At 63.0% G+C, this 17,303-nt stretch overlaps 1 non-coding gene across 1 annotated transcript; it reads right to left on the bottom strand.

The window, feature by feature from the left end:
• Positions 1-13,879: 13,879 nt before the first annotated feature.
• Positions 13,880-13,983, bottom strand: LOC132249689 (U6 spliceosomal RNA). Its single transcript, XR_009461255.1, has one exon. It is a non-coding gene; the product is annotated as a U6 spliceosomal RNA (small nuclear RNA).
• Between the last annotated feature and the right edge of the window lie 3,320 nt (positions 13,984-17,303).

Genomic DNA, 17,303 nt, shown 5'->3' on the forward strand with positions numbered 1-17,303 from the left:
TAAACTGCGAAGCGCAGGAAAAAAAAAAAAAAAAAAAAAAAAAAAAGCCTCAGGCTGACACGGGGGACTGGGACTGGGAGGGGGCTGAAAACGCCCCCAAATCGGCCTGAGGGGGGGCAGAGCAACCCCGCAGGGGCTCAGGGCATGCCCCAAGGCAGGGGCAGATGGCAGGGACCAAGGGAAGGGGCCCTGGGGGAGGGAGGCAGCAGAAATCAAAGGGACAACTCAGGCGCGGGTGGGGGAGGGGCAGAGCCAAACGAGGCTGCCGGAGCCCAGGGGAAAAAGGCTCAGAAAGTGGGGGGAAGGGGCAGGGAGGGGGTCCCCAGGAACAGGGTGGGGAGAGGCAAGGGTTTTTTTTGGGGGGGGGGACAGGAAAAGGGGGGCAGGGAGTGCGAGGCAACAAGCTGAAGGCACCTGAGCTGGAGGAGCTTAGAAGGGCTTCAGCTGTCGGCGGCCATCTTGAAAGAAAGAAAGAAAGAAAGAAAGACTTTGACTTTTAAGAGACCTTTATTCCCCGGAGGGTGATGACTCGGAGCCAGTCAAAAGCATGTACAAGGACGCCCGAAGCTCTGGGCCTCATGGACAAAGCCTGGGCTCGTGGCCTGCAAGGCCTGCCCGTACACTCTAGACAAAAAAAAAACCAACCAACACAACGAAACTTAAGGACTATTTACAGTATTTACAGTTGTGCCAGCAGGGACACCCATGGAGGCCTCCGGGGTCGACCCGCACGAGCAAAAGTCCAGGGCCTCGGCCCGCTCGACGCGTCTCTGCGGCTTGAGCAGCCGGTGGCATCACAGAGCGAGGATCAGGCGTCCCGCCTCGACCCGGCACAGCACCCCCTCGAGGGCCCAGCGCTCCTCAAAGGCGGGCACCGTCCGCCGGAGGACAGCGTGCTCAAACTCGAGCGAGAGGCGGGCCCGCACCAGCAGGCGGAAGAGCTGCAGGGCGTCGACCATCCCGGTGCCGCTGAGCTGGTTTCGCCGGCTCTTCAGGGTGGCCATCTTGGCCTGGCCCAGCAGGAAGTTGGCCAGGCTGACCGTGGCCCGCTCGGCCGCCCGGTATGGAAAGGAGTGGACGTAGGCGTCTTCGGAGAGGTCTCGGCCCAGTGCCCGAAGCAGTGCGCCCAGGGCGGCAAAGAGAGGCTGCAGCCGGGGGCAGTCGAGGAAGGCGTGGAAAATGTCCTCGTCCAGCACCCCCGGGCAGAAGGGGCAGGCCGCCGAGGCCGCTGGCTCCAAGTGACGCACAAAGGTGCCGGTGGCCAGGATGCCGTGCACGAGCCGCCACTGCAGGTCGCCGGTCTTCTTGGCGATGGGCGCCTTATACAGCGTGCGCCACGCCGGGGTCCCGGGCCGCGCCAGGCGCCGCCGCCACGCGGTGTCAGGGCGGCCGGCCAGCACCTGGGCGTGCCGGGTGCGCACCACCCACATGTAGAGGCCCTTGCGGGGCAGGGTGCCAAAAGGGCAGCCCGTATTGCTGCTGGGGGGCACCGGGAGCCTGAGCAGCGTGTTGGGCCGCTCGGCCAGCTCGCCGGGTACCGCTGGGATGACGGGTAGCGGTGGGAAGGCGTCTTCTGCGGCGTCTGCGGTGGGGAGGGGCCGGCGAGTCTGGAGATGGGCTTCCAGGGCGGTCGCTGCCTCCGCCGGGAGCGCGGCCCTAACGGCCCGCAGAAGCCGCCCCGCGGTGCGGACGGAGCGCATCGCCAGCCGGGCAGCCAGGGCCTCGGGTGACAGCCAGTCCGACCGAGCGGGGTCCAGGAGGTGCTCCAGGCGGGTGGAGCGCGCCTCGACGAGAGCTGCCGTGAGGCTGGCGGAGGCCAGGCTCGGCACGACACGGTGCAGGGCCGGGTTGTGGACCAAGGGCTCTCGAAGGAGCTGCGGGAACCGCAGGTGCCTGGCCTGGGGACAGAGATGGAAGGCCGCCCGCCAGGCCCGCACCACGCTGCGGTAGAACGGGGGAAGGACCGCCCCGTTCAGGAAGGTGAGGTCCAGTTGAAACAGCTCCCGGTCAAAGCCGAGGCCCCCCACTCGCCGCAGGAATCGGCACGCCAGCTGTCGCCACGGGAGGTGGCCTTCGGTGTACAGGAGCCGCTGGAGGGCCTGCAGCCGATAGGCGGCCACCCTGCTGGCCAGATCGATCAGGCCCTGGCCCCCCTCGCCGGTGGGCAGGTAGAGGGCAGCTCGTGGGAGCCAGTGGCGTCCGTCCCACAGGAAATCGACCAGGAGCCGCTGCAGTCGCTCCAGTAGCTCCGGCGGAGGGTCCAGCACCGCGCAGCGGTGCCACAGGGTGGCCGCCGCCAGGTTATTGATGACGAGGACGCGCCCCCGGTAGGAAAGGCTGGGCAGGCGCCAGCGCCACCGCTGCAGGCGGGCCTCCACTCCCTCCTCGAGGCCGTCCCAGTTGCGCGCCATGAAGGTCGTCGGCCCCAGGAACACGCCCAAGACCTTGAGGCCCTCGCGGCGCCAGGCGAGGCCCCCCGGCAAGTCCGGCGGAGGCCTGCCAGTCCATGCGCCAAGCAGCAGAGTGTCACTCTTGCCCCAGTTGATGCGGGCGGAGGAGGCGCGCTCGTAGGCCCGCTGGCAATCTGCCAGAGCCCGCACGTCTTCCCGGGTGGCGAGGAAGACGGTGACGTCGTCCGCGTAGGCCGACAGCCGGAGACGAGGGCCAGCGGACGGGCCCGTGGCCGATGGCAGGGCCACCCCACTCAGGCGGCGGCGCAGCGCGTGTAACAGCGGCTCGATGGCCAGGGCGTAGAGCATGCCCGACAGCGGACAGCCCTGGCGAATGCCCCTGCGCGCGGGGAACGGAGCGCAAAGCACCCCGTTCACCTTGAGCAGGCTGGAAATGTCCCGGTACAAGACCCGGAGGGCCCCGGTGAAGAGGGGCCCGAAGCCAAAGGCCTCCAGCGTGCGGAAGAGGTAGGCGTGGCCCACGCGGTCAAAGGCCTTCTCCTGGTCGAGAGAGAGGAGGCCGACGTCGAGGCCAAAGAGCTCGCTAGCCGTGAGCAGGTCCCGCAGCAGGAACAGGTTGTCTTGTATGGTCCTGCCCGGCACGCAGTAGCTCTGCTCGGGCCCGGTGAGAGAGGCCATGACCGCGCGGAGGCGGGTGGCCAGCGCTTTGGCCAGAATCTTGTAGTCCGCGCACAGCAGGGAGACCGGCCGCCAGTTCTTCATGTAGCCCAGGTCTCCCTTCTTGGGCAGCAGGGTCAGCACCGCTCGGCGGCAGCTGATCGGCAAGACCTTGTCGGCGAGGCTCTCCTGGAAAACGCGCAGGAGGCTGGGGCCGAGGAGAGGCCAGAAGGTCTTGTAGAACTCGGCAGGCAGCCCGTCGAGGCCCGGGGCTTTGCCGGAGGCGAGGCCGGCCGTGGCGGCCGCCAGCTCTTCCAGGGACAAGTCCCGCTCCAGCTCGCCGGCCTCCAGGGCATCGAGACGCGGTAGGCCCTCGTGGAGTTCCCGCGTGGCCTCGGGGCACGACGGCTCGGCCGCGAACAGGTCGCGATAGAAGGCGACGGCACGTTCGCGGACTTCGCCCGGCTCTGTAATGACCCGGCCCTCAGGAGTCTTGAGATGGTCCAAGACTTTGCTCGCTGCCCGCCGCCGCTCCAGGTCGAAAAAGAAGCGGGTCGGGGCGTCGGCTTCCACCAGCTCCTGGCAGCGGGCGCGGATCCTCGCGCCGCGGGCCGCGCTCTCCGCCAAGTCGCGCAGGCATTTCCTGCGGAGCCGGAGGCTCTCGCTCAGTGCCGCGTCGCTGCCGGCGGCCAGCAGAGCAGCCTCGAGCTCCGCCACGTCCTCCTCCAACTCCCGGACTCGGCGGCGCGTCTCGTTCGCGGCCAGCTGGGTGTACTGCTGGCAGAAGGCTCGGGTCTGGACCTTGCCCACGTCCCACCACAGCTTCCAGGAGGAGTGGCTCGGTCTCGCAGCCTCCCACCTCCGCCAAAAGTGGGCAAAGCAGTCCCGGAAATAAGAGTCCTGGAGCAGACTAACGTTCAAACACCAATACGGTGCCCGTGCACAGGCTCTCCCCGGCAGGCTCAGTTCGCTGAAGGCCAGGCCATGATCTGATAGACCCGAGGGAGCGATGCGGCTGCTGCGCAGGAGTGGCAGGTGGTGCCTGGTGATATAAAGGCGGTCGAGGCGAGCCATGGTGAGACCGCCGGCGCTCGTCTTGGCCCAGGTGTACTGGCGCGCATCGGGATGCAGGGCTCGCCAGACGTCCACGAGGTCTGCCCCCTCCAGGGCAGCTTGCAGCTTGCGAGCGGAGGGCAGGTGGGGCTCAGGCCCTGTGCGGTCGAGGCGCGGGGCAGTGGTGCAATTGAAATCGCCCCCGAGGAGGAGCAGGTCATCATCCTCGCTAGCGTCGCGCAGGAGGGCAGCCAAGCTCTCAAAGAAAGCGACCCTCTCCTGGCCATCGGAGGGCGCGTAGATGTTGACGAGCAGCAGACGGTGTTGCGCGAGGGTGACGCGGACGGTCAGCAGGCGGCCGGGGACGACCTCCCGCGGCACCGCCGCGTCAAGCTGCAGCTGCGGCGATAAGAGTGTCGCGACCCCCGCGCGGAGGCTGGTGCCGTGGCTCAGGAACACCTGTCCTCGCCAGGCAGCCCGCCAGGCCGCCTGGTTGAACCTGTCAGAGTGGGTCTCTTGTAGGAAGGCGATGGCCAGCCTCTTCTGCCGCAGGAGCTCCAGGACGGCCTCGCGCTTCACCGCGTCTCGACAGCCGTTGACGTTGAAGGTGCCAATGGTTGTGGCTGCCATGGGGGTGGGTGTGGGAGAGGAGGAGCAAAGCAGAGTGCGGGTGGAAGAGCGAGCACCCAAGAGCAGAGCAAGGCAATACAGACAGGTCAGGGAAGGCCTACCGTGCCCTACTCTAGTCGAGGGACCCGCCCAGGCCCCACTCCACTCTCACCCTCTGGGCAAGCTTGTCCAGACGGTAGGCCATCTGACGTGTGCCCCGATCTTGCTTCATGAGCTTGACTGCCGCCCTGGCAGCCTTGACAAACACTTTGGGGTCCGCACACCACTGGGTGATGTGCCCCGCTACATTTTTCTGCCCCTTGGTTAGCTTCAGCAAGGACAGGAGTCCCCCATAGTCAGGAGAGACCCAGGGGGGCTCCGCCAGCTTGGGGTGGATGTTGCCTACTGAAGAGCGGCGAGGCCACACCCCCGGCGGGAGCTCGCCCGCAACTGCAGCGTCGACCCCCTCGATGTCCAGGCACATCAGCCGCCTCTCGTCGTCCGAGTCGAGGACCGGCTCCGCGAGGACATTCCCTATCTTCTTGGGGGGGGAGGGGCCATCCCGCTCACGACGTCTCTTGCGAGACTCCGAGAGCTGGATCTCCATCTCGCTAACGTCCCCATCTGCTCCGGTAGGCTGGGGCGTGACCAAAGGGGCAGCGGGCTCTCCCGCCACCCCCGGGGCCAGGCCACCGGAAGAGAGACATTCGCCACTATCCCTGCTGCCGCCTGACTCCGGAGGCCGGGGGACAGGCGAGGGGAGGAGGACCCCTGAAGGCCCCTCCCCCCCACCCGCTAAGTCTGCCTCGTCGGTGGCTACATCCGACGGGGCGGGTGGTGTGGCAGCCGGAACGGGGTCCGGCTCTGTAGTGGGGGGGTCCTCGGCACTGGCCGAGGAGGGGTCTGTCAGGGATGGGGTGTCCTGAGAGGCCCCCCTCATCTCCCTCTCTTTTTCGGGTGGTAGGGAGGACGCCCGAGCCCCATCATCCGATGAGGCTCCAGCACCGCAGTCCCCGGCCACCCCAGCCACTTCGGCCGGGGCAGGCAGGGGGCAAGGGGAGGCGTCCGCCTCTCCACCCGGTGGGGCTGCCGCACCGAGGGCAGGGGGCGCCACAGACGGGGGAGGGGGCGGCGGGGCCATGGTAGCAGCACCAGCCCCTCGGCTGGACGATGGCTTCCCGCTGGAGACCCCGGTCCCCTGAGATGGAACGGAGGGGGGAAGGAGGTCGGGAGGAAGAGCTCCCAGCCTCCCTGGGCCTGTCGCGTGCCCCAGAGGTCGACGCGCCGTCTTTCGGCGCTGCCGCAGGCGGCGATGGTCCGGCCGCCTTGCCCCGAGGGCACTGCGCGGCCAGGTGGGAGGAGCCCCCGCACTTGAAGCACGTGGTCTCTCCCACAGACAGATAGATAATAAACCGCCGCCCCTCGAGCGTGAGGCTCAGGGAGCGAGGCAGCGACTGGGGGCCCTCCTTGAGGAGCATGAAGACCTGCCTCCGAAAGGACAGGACGTGCTTGCCCTGAGGGTTCTTGTTTCCCATCGGCAGGCGGCGAAAAGGACTCGCAGGAACCCCATAGGCCTCGAGTCCCCTGGCCAGCTCCCGATTGGAAATGTGCGGTGGGACGTTGGAAATCACCACCCTCACTGCCTGAGTCTCTAGGGGCGTGACGAGGTAGTGGATGCCCGCAATGTCCAGGCCCTCCGCACACACCCTGTCAACCAAGGCGGGCTTGCTCAAATAGATCATCGGGACCGTGTTCACGCGCCCCGCGTAGCGGATGGTACGCCATCCCAGGAGGGCGGCCAGAGCCTCCACGCAAGCCTCGAGCCCCACATGGAGAGGGGCATGAACCCTCAGGCCATGAGACAGTGGGAGGTCCTGAGAGACATCCTCATGCCAGCTGCCAGGCGTAGGAGCCGCCTTTCCTCGCCAGGACAGGGTTAAACTGCGAAGCGCAGGAAAAAAAAAAAAAAAAAAAAAAAAAAAAGCCTCAGGCTGACAGGGGGGACTGGGACTGGGAGGGGGCTGAAAACGCCCCCAAATCGGCCTGAGGGGGGGCAGAGCAACCCCGCAGGGGCTCAGGGCATGCCCCAAGGCAGGGGCAGATGGCAGGGACCAAGGGAAGGGGCCCTGGGGGAGGGAGGCAGCAGAAATCAAAGGGACAACTCAGGCGCGGGTGGGGGAGGGGCAGAGCCAAACGAGGCTGCCGGAGCCCAGGGGAAAAAGGCTCAGAAAGTGGGGGGAAGGGGCAGGGAGGGGGTCCCCAGGAACAGGGTGGGGAGAGGCAAGGGTTTTTTTTGGGGGGGGGGACAGGAAAAGGGGGGCAGGGAGTGCGAGGCAACAAGCTGAAGGCACCTGAGCTGGAGGAGCTTAGAAGGGCTTCAGCTGTCGGCGGCCATCTTGAAAGAAAGAAAGAAAGAAAGAAAGACTTTGACTTTTAAGAGACCTTTATTCCCCGGAGGGTGATGACTCGGAGCCAGTCAAAAGCATGTACAAGGACGCCCGAAGCTCTGGGCCTCATGGACAAAGCCTGGGCTCGTGGCCTGCAAGGCCTGCCCGTACACTCTAGACAAAAAAAAAACCAACCAACACAACGAAACTTAAGGACTATTTACAGTATTTACAGTTGTGCCAGCAGGGACACCCATGGAGGCCTCCGGGGTCGACCCGCACGAGCAAAAGTCCAGGGCCTCGGCCCGCTCGACGCGTCTCTGCGGCTTGAGCAGCCGGTGGCATCACAGAGCGAGGATCAGGCGTCCCGCCTCGACCCGGCACAGCACCCCCTCGAGGGCCCAGCGCTCCTCAAAGGCGGGCACCGTCCGCCGGAGGACAGCGTGCTCAAACTCGAGCGAGAGGCGGGCCCGCACCAGCAGGCGGAAGAGCTGCAGGGCGTCGACCATCCCGGTGCCGCTGAGCTGGTTTCGCCGGCTCTTCAGGGTGGCCATCTTGGCCTGGCCCAGCAGGAAGTTGGCCAGGCTGACCGTGGCCCGCTCGGCCGCCCGGTATGGAAAGGAGTGGACGTAGGCGTCTTCGGAGAGGTCTCGGCCCAGTGCCCGAAGCAGTGCGCCCAGGGCGGCAAAGAGAGGCTGCAGCCGGGGGCAGTCGAGGAAGGCGTGGAAAATGTCCTCGTCCAGCACCCCCGGGCAGAAGGGGCAGGCCGCCGAGGCCGCTGGCTCCAAGTGACGCACAAAGGTGCCGGTGGCCAGGATGCCGTGCACGAGCCGCCACTGCAGGTCGCCGGTCTTCTTGGCGATGGGCGCCTTATACAGCGTGCGCCACGCCGGGGTCCCGGGCCGCGCCAGGCGCCGCCGCCACGCGGTGTCAGGGCGGCCGGCCAGCACCTGGGCGTGCCGGGTGCGCACCACCCACATGTAGAGGCCCTTGCGGGGCAGGGTGCCAAAAGGGCAGCCCGTATTGCTGCTGGGGGGCACCGGGAGCCTGAGCAGCGTGTTGGGCCGCTCGGCCAGCTCGCCGGGTACCGCTGGGATGACGGGTAGCGGTGGGAAGGCGTCTTCTGCGGCGTCTGCGGTGGGGAGGGGCCGGCGAGTCTGGAGATGGGCTTCCAGGGCGGTCGCTGCCTCCGCCGGGAGCGCGGCCCTAACGGCCCGCAGAAGCCGCCCCGCGGTGCGGACGGAGCGCATCGCCAGCCGGGCAGCCAGGGCCTCGGGTGACAGCCAGTCCGACCGAGCGGGGTCCAGGAGGTGCTCCAGGCGGGTGGAGCGCGCCTCGACGAGAGCTGCCGTGAGGCTGGCGGAGGCCAGGCTCGGCACGACACGGTGCAGGGCCGGGTTGTGGACCAAGGGCTCTCGAAGGAGCTGCGGGAACCGCAGGTGCCTGGCCTGGGGACAGAGATGGAAGGCCGCCCGCCAGGCCCGCACCACGCTGCGGTAGAACGGGGGAAGGACCGCCCCGTTCAGGAAGGTGAGGTCCAGTTGAAACAGCTCCCGGTCAAAGCCGAGGCCCCCCACTCGCCGCAGGAATCGGCACGCCAGCTGTCGCCACGGGAGGTGGCCTTCGGTGTACAGGAGCCGCTGGAGGGCCTGCAGCCGATAGGCGGCCACCCTGCTGGCCAGATCGATCAGGCCCTGGCCCCCCTCGCCGGTGGGCAGGTAGAGGGCAGCTCGTGGGAGCCAGTGGCGTCCGTCCCACAGGAAATCGACCAGGAGCCGCTGCAGTCGCTCCAGTAGCTCCGGCGGAGGGTCCAGCACCGCGCAGCGGTGCCACAGGGTGGCCGCCGCCAGGTTATTGATGACGAGGACGTGCCCCCGGTAGGAAAGGCTGGGCAGGCGCCAGCGCCACCGCTGCAGGCGGGCCTCCACTCCCTCCTCGAGGCCGTCCCAGTTGCGCGCCATGAAGGTCGTCGGCCCCAGGAACACGCCCAAGACCTTGAGGCCCTCGCGGCGCCAGGCGAGGCCCCCCGGCAAGTCCGGCGGAGGCCTGCCAGTCCATGCGCCAAGCAGCAGAGTGTCACTCTTGCCCCAGTTGATGCGGGCGGAGGAGGCGCGCTCGTAGGCCCGCTGGCAATCTGCCAGAGCCCGCACGTCTTCCCGGGTGGCGAGGAAGACGGTGACGTCGTCCGCGTAGGCCGACAGCCGGAGACGAGGGCCAGCGGACGGGCCCGTGGCCGATGGCAGGGCCACCCCACTCAGGCGGCGGCGCAGCGCGTGTAACAGCGGCTCGATGGCCAGGGCGTAGAGCATGCCCGACAGCGGACAGCCCTGGCGAATGCCCCTGCGCGCGGGGAACGGAGCGCAAAGCACCCCGTTCACCTTGAGCAGGCTGGAAATGTCCCGGTACAAGACCCGGAGGGCCCCGGTGAAGAGGGGCCCGAAGCCAAAGGCCTCCAGCGTGCGGAAGAGGTAGGCGTGGCCCACGCGGTCAAAGGCCTTCTCCTGGTCGAGAGAGAGGAGGCCGACGTCGAGGCCAAAGAGCTCGCTAGCCGTGAGCAGGTCCCGCAGCAGGAACAGGTTGTCTTGTATGGTCCTGCCCGGCACGCAGTAGCTCTGCTCGGGCCCGGTGAGAGAGGCCATGACCGCGCGGAGGCGGGTGGCCAGCGCTTTGGCCAGAATCTTGTAGTCCGCGCACAGCAGGGAGACCGGCCGCCAGTTCTTCATGTAGCCCAGGTCTCCCTTCTTGGGCAGCAGGGTCAGCACCGCTCGGCGGCAGCTGATCGGCAAGACCTTGTCGGCGAGGCTCTCCTGGAAAACGCGCAGGAGGCTGGGGCCGAGGAGAGGCCAGAAGGTCTTGTAGAACTCGGCAGGCAGCCCGTCGAGGCCCGGGGCTTTGCCGGAGGCGAGGCCGGCCGTGGCGGCCGCCAGCTCTTCCAGGGACAAGTCCCGCTCCAGCTCGCCGGCCTCCAGGGCATCGAGACGCGGTAGGCCCTCGTGGAGTTCCCGCGTGGCCTCGGGGCACGACGGCTCGGCCGCGAACAGGTCGCGATAGAAGGCGACGGCACGTTCGCGGACTTCGCCCGGCTCTGTAATGACCCGGCCCTCAGGAGTCTTGAGATGGTCCAAGACTTTGCTCGCTGCCCGCCGCCGCTCCAGGTCGAAAAAGAAGCGGGTCGGGGCGTCGGCTTCCACCAGCTCCTGGCAGCGGGCGCGGATCCTCGCGCCGCGGGCCGCGCTCTCCGCCAAGTCGCGCAGGCATTTCCTGCGGAGCCGGAGGCTCTCGCTCAGTGCCGCGTCGCTGCCGGCGGCCAGCAGAGCAGCCTCGAGCTCCGCCACGTCCTCCTCCAACTCCCGGACTCGGCGGCGCGTCTCGTTCGCGGCCAGCTGGGTGTACTGCTGGCAGAAGGCTCGGGTCTGGACCTTGCCCACGTCCCACCACAGCTTCCAGGAGGAGTGGCTCGGTCTCGCAGCCTCCCACCTCCGCCAAAAGTGGGCAAAGCAGTCCCGGAAATAAGAGTCCTGGAGCAGACTAACGTTCAAACACCAATACGGTGCCCGTGCACAGGCTCTCCCCGGCAGGCTCAGTTCGCTGAAGGCCAGGCCATGATCTGATAGACCCGAGGGAGCGATGCGGCTGCTGCGCAGGAGTGGCAGGTGGTGCCTGGTGATATAAAGGCGGTCGAGGCGAGCCATGGTGAGACCGCCGGCGCTCGTCTTGGCCCAGGTGTACTGGCGCGCATCGGGATGCAGGGCTCGCCAGACGTCCACGAGGTCTGCCCCCTCCAGGGCAGCTTGCAGCTTGCGAGCGGAGGGCAGGTGGGGCTCAGGCCCTGTGCGGTCGAGGCGCGGGGCAGTGGTGCAATTGAAATCGCCCCCGAGGAGGAGCAGGTCATCATCCTCGCTAGCGTCGCGCAGGAGGGCAGCCAAGCTCTCAAAGAAAGCGACCCTCTCCTGGCCATCGGAGGGCGCGTAGATGTTGACGAGCAGCAGACGGTGTTGCGCGAGGGTGACGCGGACGGTCAGCAGGCGGCCGGGGACGACCTCCCGCGGCACCGCCGCGTCAAGCTGCAGCTGCGGCGATAAGAGTGTCGCGACCCCCGCGCGGAGGCTGGTGCCGTGGCTCAGGAACACCTGTCCTCGCCAGGCAGCCCGCCAGGCCGCCTGGTTGAACCTGTCAGAGTGGGTCTCTTGTAGGAAGGCGATGGCCAGCCTCTTCTGCCGCAGGAGCTCCAGGACGGCCTCGCGCTTCACCGCGTCTCGACAGCCGTTGACGTTGAAGGTGCCAATGGTTGTGGCTGCCATGGGGGTGGGTGTGGGAGAGGAGGAGCAAAGCAGAGTGCGGGTGGAAGAGCGAGCACCCAAGAGCAGAGCAAGGCAATACAGACAGGTCAGGGAAGGCCTACCGTGCCCTACTCTAGTCGAGGGACCCGCCCAGGCCCCACTCCACTCTCACCCTCTGGGCAAGCTTGTCCAGACGGTAGGCCATCTGACGTGTGCCCCGATCTTGCTTCATGAGCTTGACTGCCGCCCTGGCAGCCTTGACAAACACTTTGGGGTCCGCACACCACTGGGTGATGTGCCCCGCTACATTTTTCTGCCCCTTGGTTAGCTTCAGCAAGGACAGGAGTCCCCCATAGTCAGGAGAGACCCAGGGGGGCTCCGCCAGCTTGGGGTGGATGTTGCCTACTGAAGAGCGGCGAGGCCACACCCCCGGCGGGAGCTCGCCCGCAACTGCAGCGTCGACCCCCTCGATGTCCAGGCACATCAGCCGCCTCTCGTCGTCCGAGTCGAGGACCGGCTCCGCGAGGACATTCCCTATCTTCTTGGGGGGGGAGGGGCCATCCCGCTCACGACGTCTCTTGCGAGACTCCGAGAGCTGGATCTCCATCTCGCTAACGTCCCCATCTGCTCCGGTAGGCTGGGGCGTGACCAAAGGGGCAGCGGGCTCTCCCGCCACCCCCGGGGCCAGGCCACCGGAAGAGAGACATTCGCCACTATCCCTGCTGCCGCCTGACTCCGGAGGCCGGGGGACAGGCGAGGGGAGGAGGACCCCTGAAGGCCCCTCCCCCCCACCCGCTAAGTCTGCCTCGTCGGTGGCTACATCCGACGGGGCGGGTGGTGTGGCAGCCGGAACGGGGTCCGGCTCTGTAGTGGGGGGGTCCTCGGCACTGGCCGAGGAGGGGTCTGTCAGGGATGGGGTGTCCTGAGAGGCCCCCCTCATCTCCCTCTCTTTTTCGGGTGGTAGGGAGGACGCCCGAGCCCCATCATCCGATGAGGCTCCAGCACCGCAGTCCCCGGCCACCCCAGCCACTTCGGCCGGGGCAGGCAGGGGGCAAGGGGAGGCGTCCGCCTCTCCACCCGGTGGGGCTGCCGCACCGAGGGCAGGGGGCGCCACAGACGGGGGAGGGGGCGGCGGGGCCATGGTAGCAGCACCAGCCCCTCGGCTGGACGATGGCTTCCCGCTGGAGACCCCGGTCCCCTGAGATGGAACGGAGGGGGGAAGGAGGTCGGGAGGAAGAGCTCCCAGCCTCCCTGGGCCTGTCGCGTGCCCCAGAGGTCGACGCGCCGTCTTTCGGCGCTGCCGCAGGCGGCGATGGTCCGGCCGCCTTGCCCCGAGGGCACTGCGCGGCCAGGTGGGAGGAGCCCCCGCACTTGAAGCACGTGGTCTCTCCCACAGACAGATAGATAATAAACCGCCGCCCCTCGAGCGTGAGGCTCAGGGAGCGAGGCAGCGACTGGGGGCCCTCCTTGAGGAGCATGAAGACCTGCCTCCGAAAGGACAGGACGTGCTTGCCCTGAGGGTTCTTGTTTCCCATCGGCAGGCGGCGAAAAGGACTCGCAGGAACCCCATAGGCCTCGAGTCCCCTGGCCAGCTCCCGATTGGAAATGTGCGGTGGGACGTTGGAAATCACCACCCTCACTGCCTGAGTCTCTAGGGGCGTGACGAGGTAGTGGATGCCCGCAATGTCCAGGCCCTCCGCACACACCCTGTCAACCAAGGCGGGCTTGCTCAAATAGATCATCGGGACCGTGTTCACGCGCCCCGCGTAGCGGATGGTACGCCATCCCAGGAGGGCGGCCAGAGCCTCCACGCAAGCCTCGAGCCCCACATGGAGAGGGGCATGAACCCTCAGGCCATGAGACAGTGGGAGGTCCTGAGAGACATCCTCATGCCAGCTGCCAGGCGTAGGAGCCGCCATTCCTCGCCAGGACAGGGTTAAACTGCGAAGCGCAGGAAAAAAAAAAAAAAAAAAAAAAAAAAAAGCCTCAGGCTGACAGGGGGGACTGGGACTGGGAGGGGGCTGAAAACGCCCCCAAATCGGCCTGAGGGGGGGCAGAGCAACCCCGCAGGGGCTCAGGGCATGCCCCAAGGCAGGGGCAGATGGCAGGGACCAAGGGAAGGGGCCCTGGGGGAGGGAGGCAGCAGAAATCAAAGGGACAACTCAGGCGCGGGTGGGGGAGGGGCAGAGCCAAACGAGGCTGCCGGAGCCCAGGGGAAAAAGGCTCAGAAAGTGGGGGGAAGGGGCAGGGAGGGGGTCCCCAGGAACAGGGTGGGGAGAGGCAAGGGTTTTTTTTGGGGGGGGGGACAGGAAAAGGGGGGCAGGGAGTGCGAGGCAACAAGCTGAAGGCACCTGAGCTGGAGGAGCTTAGAAGGGCTTCAGCTGTCGGCGGCCATCTTGAAAGAAAGAAAGAAAGCAAGAAAGAAAGAAAGAAAGAAAGAGGATTAGAACTGAGAGATCATCGAGGGAGTGATTGTCTTGCGAGAAGTGGGCTAACGCTTCACGAATTTGCGTGTCATCCTTGCGCAGGGGCCATGCTAATCTTCTCTGTATCGTTCCAAAGAAAGAAAGAAACTCCTACTGAGATCTCCAGTTGTGAAGATATGTACTAGCATCCTTATATTCATACAGGGGGGAAAAAGGTCCTGAAGATCTTCCACAGACATTTTTTAAGAATGCTGCTTTTGTTTTAATTCCAGCAGGAGGCTAATTTACAGAAGATCCATAAGGCACAGGGGAGCTAAGGTCTTTCAGCTCAACAAACTGACAAGCTAAAAGGGGCAACATCCCCCAATAGTGTCATTACCTGAAGCCTAAGTGAACATTGATAGTTTTTGAAGCTAACCATTCAGGTTTGTCATCCCTTATTCTTATTAACATTATTCTCAGACAGACATTGCTAGTCTAGTACTAGTACTGAATGACTATAATTCTTCTTATACTTTAATGCCTGGTTTCCATTTCTATGTGCAAATGTTTCTAAGCAAGGTTAAGTTTTCACAGAAAGACTAGTCTAAAGAATTAACTTTAGAATTAACCTTGGTCATGAGGACAAAATTCTTATCTGAACATCCTGGTCTGCAGGGAAACTATTGGTCTGTACTCTATAGACAGCCCACTCCCTGGGCACTGCACCTTTAACTCTGCTGTCTTTAGAGGGTACAAATGGGCAACCTCTGCATTTCCCCAGTTATGAGAGGTTCTTATATAACTAGTCCAAAAGGTGAAAGAAACCTTTTAGCATTTCTTTCCTTCCTATACACACTTGCACAGGGATTGTCAAAATCTGACCCATAGTACTCCGATCCTCAGAGTATAACAAGCATGTGGAAAAATAGAGAGATATGGACAATGAACACTTAGACCCTATTTCAGTTTTCCAGATATCAAATAATAACCCAGGCTTTCCATGTCAAAAACTAGATAATATTGATGGAGCCTACCAGTATTTTTAAATAGATTTCTTTTAAGACTAGTTACATTTGTATGTAATGGTGCAGGGTACAAGCTACACTGAGTGTTTTTAAGTGATTATGATCTGCAATAATTAGGGGCCTATTGATTCCATAACTTCGGTCTTTTATCATCTATTGTGCTTTTTAACTGGTTCTCACTGCTGTGTAAGATGTCTTTGTTTCTGCATGTTCCACACTCTCAAAGGCAATTCCTTGGGGAATGATACCCATAACAAAGGATGAAACACATTGGTTGACATGGTAATGATAATCCTGGATTCGTCTAGAGTTGGTGCTTCTAAGAGATGAAAACATGGTTCTTCATACTCAGAACCTCCTGGATATAGCTAGGAAACTGGAGTTAATCAGCTTCCCATATTCGAATGCATAAACCTCTCTCATATATTAATGAGAATAGTGTTAACAATTCATGTAGTTCCCACCAGTCATGTCTCACTATTTGCCAGCATTTTTTTTAGTTCATCTCTTCTAAAGAGCACATAAGTCAGAATTGTAAATGCCTCTGGAAGAATATCACTTTACTCTGATGTTTATGATTAGAGCACCTTTGCAAGCGTATTACTTGCACTGCCTTTGAGCTACATAGCAGAGACAGGCATAACGTGCTGTAATATCTGGAAACTGGAGCTAACAAGTTAAGACTAAACACAGGTTCACTTTTTAAGAGAGTGATTAATCATTTAACAGTTAATGCTGGGATGATATAGGCATTTCAGACTAAGTACAGACATTCAAGAAGCCTGCCACGGAAGCACTCTAACTTTTGAGCTTTACTCTAAGCACCCACGGTTAGGTCAAGAGGAAGCAGAGCACACATGAGCCCTTGGAGTGGAGGGGAGGGGGGGACTCAGAGATGGCCTGCATGGCCCGAGTGCAGCAGGTAGACGGGGCTCTCACAACCCTCCCAATGTGCCCCACAGGCTTCCTAGACTGCTGAAAACTCCTGTGGGGAGCTAAATGGCTGAGCTGCCCCTGATTGGCTGGTGGGGACATCATGGCCACACACCTGGATACCTCCCTGTGCACACACACACAGAACCCAAGCAGCCTGGACACACACACACAGGCAGACATGCACAAAAAGAGCACAGGCGTCTGGGGCATGACTGGGTCATCAACTTTCACGTGGCCAGTGAGGACAATGCCTACCTCTTGTGTAATTCCCTGTTCCCTGGGGTGATGGAGAGTGGGCATTACACTCCTGGGGTCCCTGTTTTCATCATCAGTGATGTAATCATCTCCCTAATCTTCACTGGGGGCCTAGCCTACCCCGTCCTGCCATGACTCATGTTGTCATATGGGCAGCAGATGGGTCACCAGAAGGTGCACTTCAACTAAGAACTGGGCCTGGCATCACAAGCACACATAGCACAGGCATGGGGAGTGGGACAGCCTCTCACCAATGTGTATGGCCCTGGCCCTGCACAGTGACAGGCTGTCCAGATCTGCAAAGACCTGGCTGACTACCTCTTCACCTGCTTGGACCGGGAGGCCTTCCTTTAAGTAGGGCCCAAGGGCTTTGAGTACCCATGCTCTGACACCAGGCCATGGGACTCCTCCCATAGGCTCTTCTGGCCCTGTGTCACAGGCACTGCTGCCCACAACCCAGGCTGCCTGGGAACCCCACCCCCGCTTCCCCTCTCCCTGCCCAAGCCCACCCCCCGGGGGAATACACTGTGGCCTGAGGGAATACAGCATGAGGAAGAGATGTGCCTCATTTTGATCAAATGTTGAAGCTGCCAAACTGTAAGTGTGTCTAATATAATAAAACTGTGCAACATTGCCCACTCCAGAACTTGGGATCTTCTACTCAGTTAACATTGAGAGAGTGGGGAAAGACCTTGCCTGCAGCACTGGGTGGTCATCCTGTTGATGGGAGGATGGGGCTGGGAAGCCATGGGACAGGGGGCACAATTTAAACACAAAATCATGGGTTGCAGGGAAATGCCACATGAAAACTGCCACCCTTCAGTTTAATTAAATGCTCCAGCTGCCAGACCTTTTTGTGTGCATAATAAAGAAAAACTGGAATGTTGCCCATTCTGAAACTTAGATCAGAGCCCAGGGGACTGGGCCCACAGTAGCCTGGCCCTATGTGTTGATGGGATGCCCTCCTCATCCTCCATTCTCTTTGGAGCCCCGAGCCTATGCCAGTGACCACCACTGGTTCGGCATAGTGAGTTGGCTCGGGAAGGTGAGATGAGTAAATGCTGGTTCTGGCATTGGGTCTCAGGCAGCCTGGTCCCCTTCCCCTCCCACACTAGTGATCCCCAGAGTGGGGGTGGAGGGGAACCAAGGGGCCAGAGGGAACAAGGAGAGGGTGGTTGGAAACATGGGCTTTGTTGACCCTTGTCAGTGACAGCTTGGGGGCAAGTATAGAGTGCCACCCGGCATGAGGGTGGAGTGAGTGGGGTGACACAATGCTCCATTG

The sequence above is a fragment of the Alligator mississippiensis genome, chromosome 3, assembly GCF_030867095.1.
Source record: "Alligator mississippiensis isolate rAllMis1 chromosome 3, rAllMis1, whole genome shotgun sequence".
NCBI lineage: Eukaryota > Metazoa > Chordata > Crocodylia > Alligatoridae > Alligator > Alligator mississippiensis.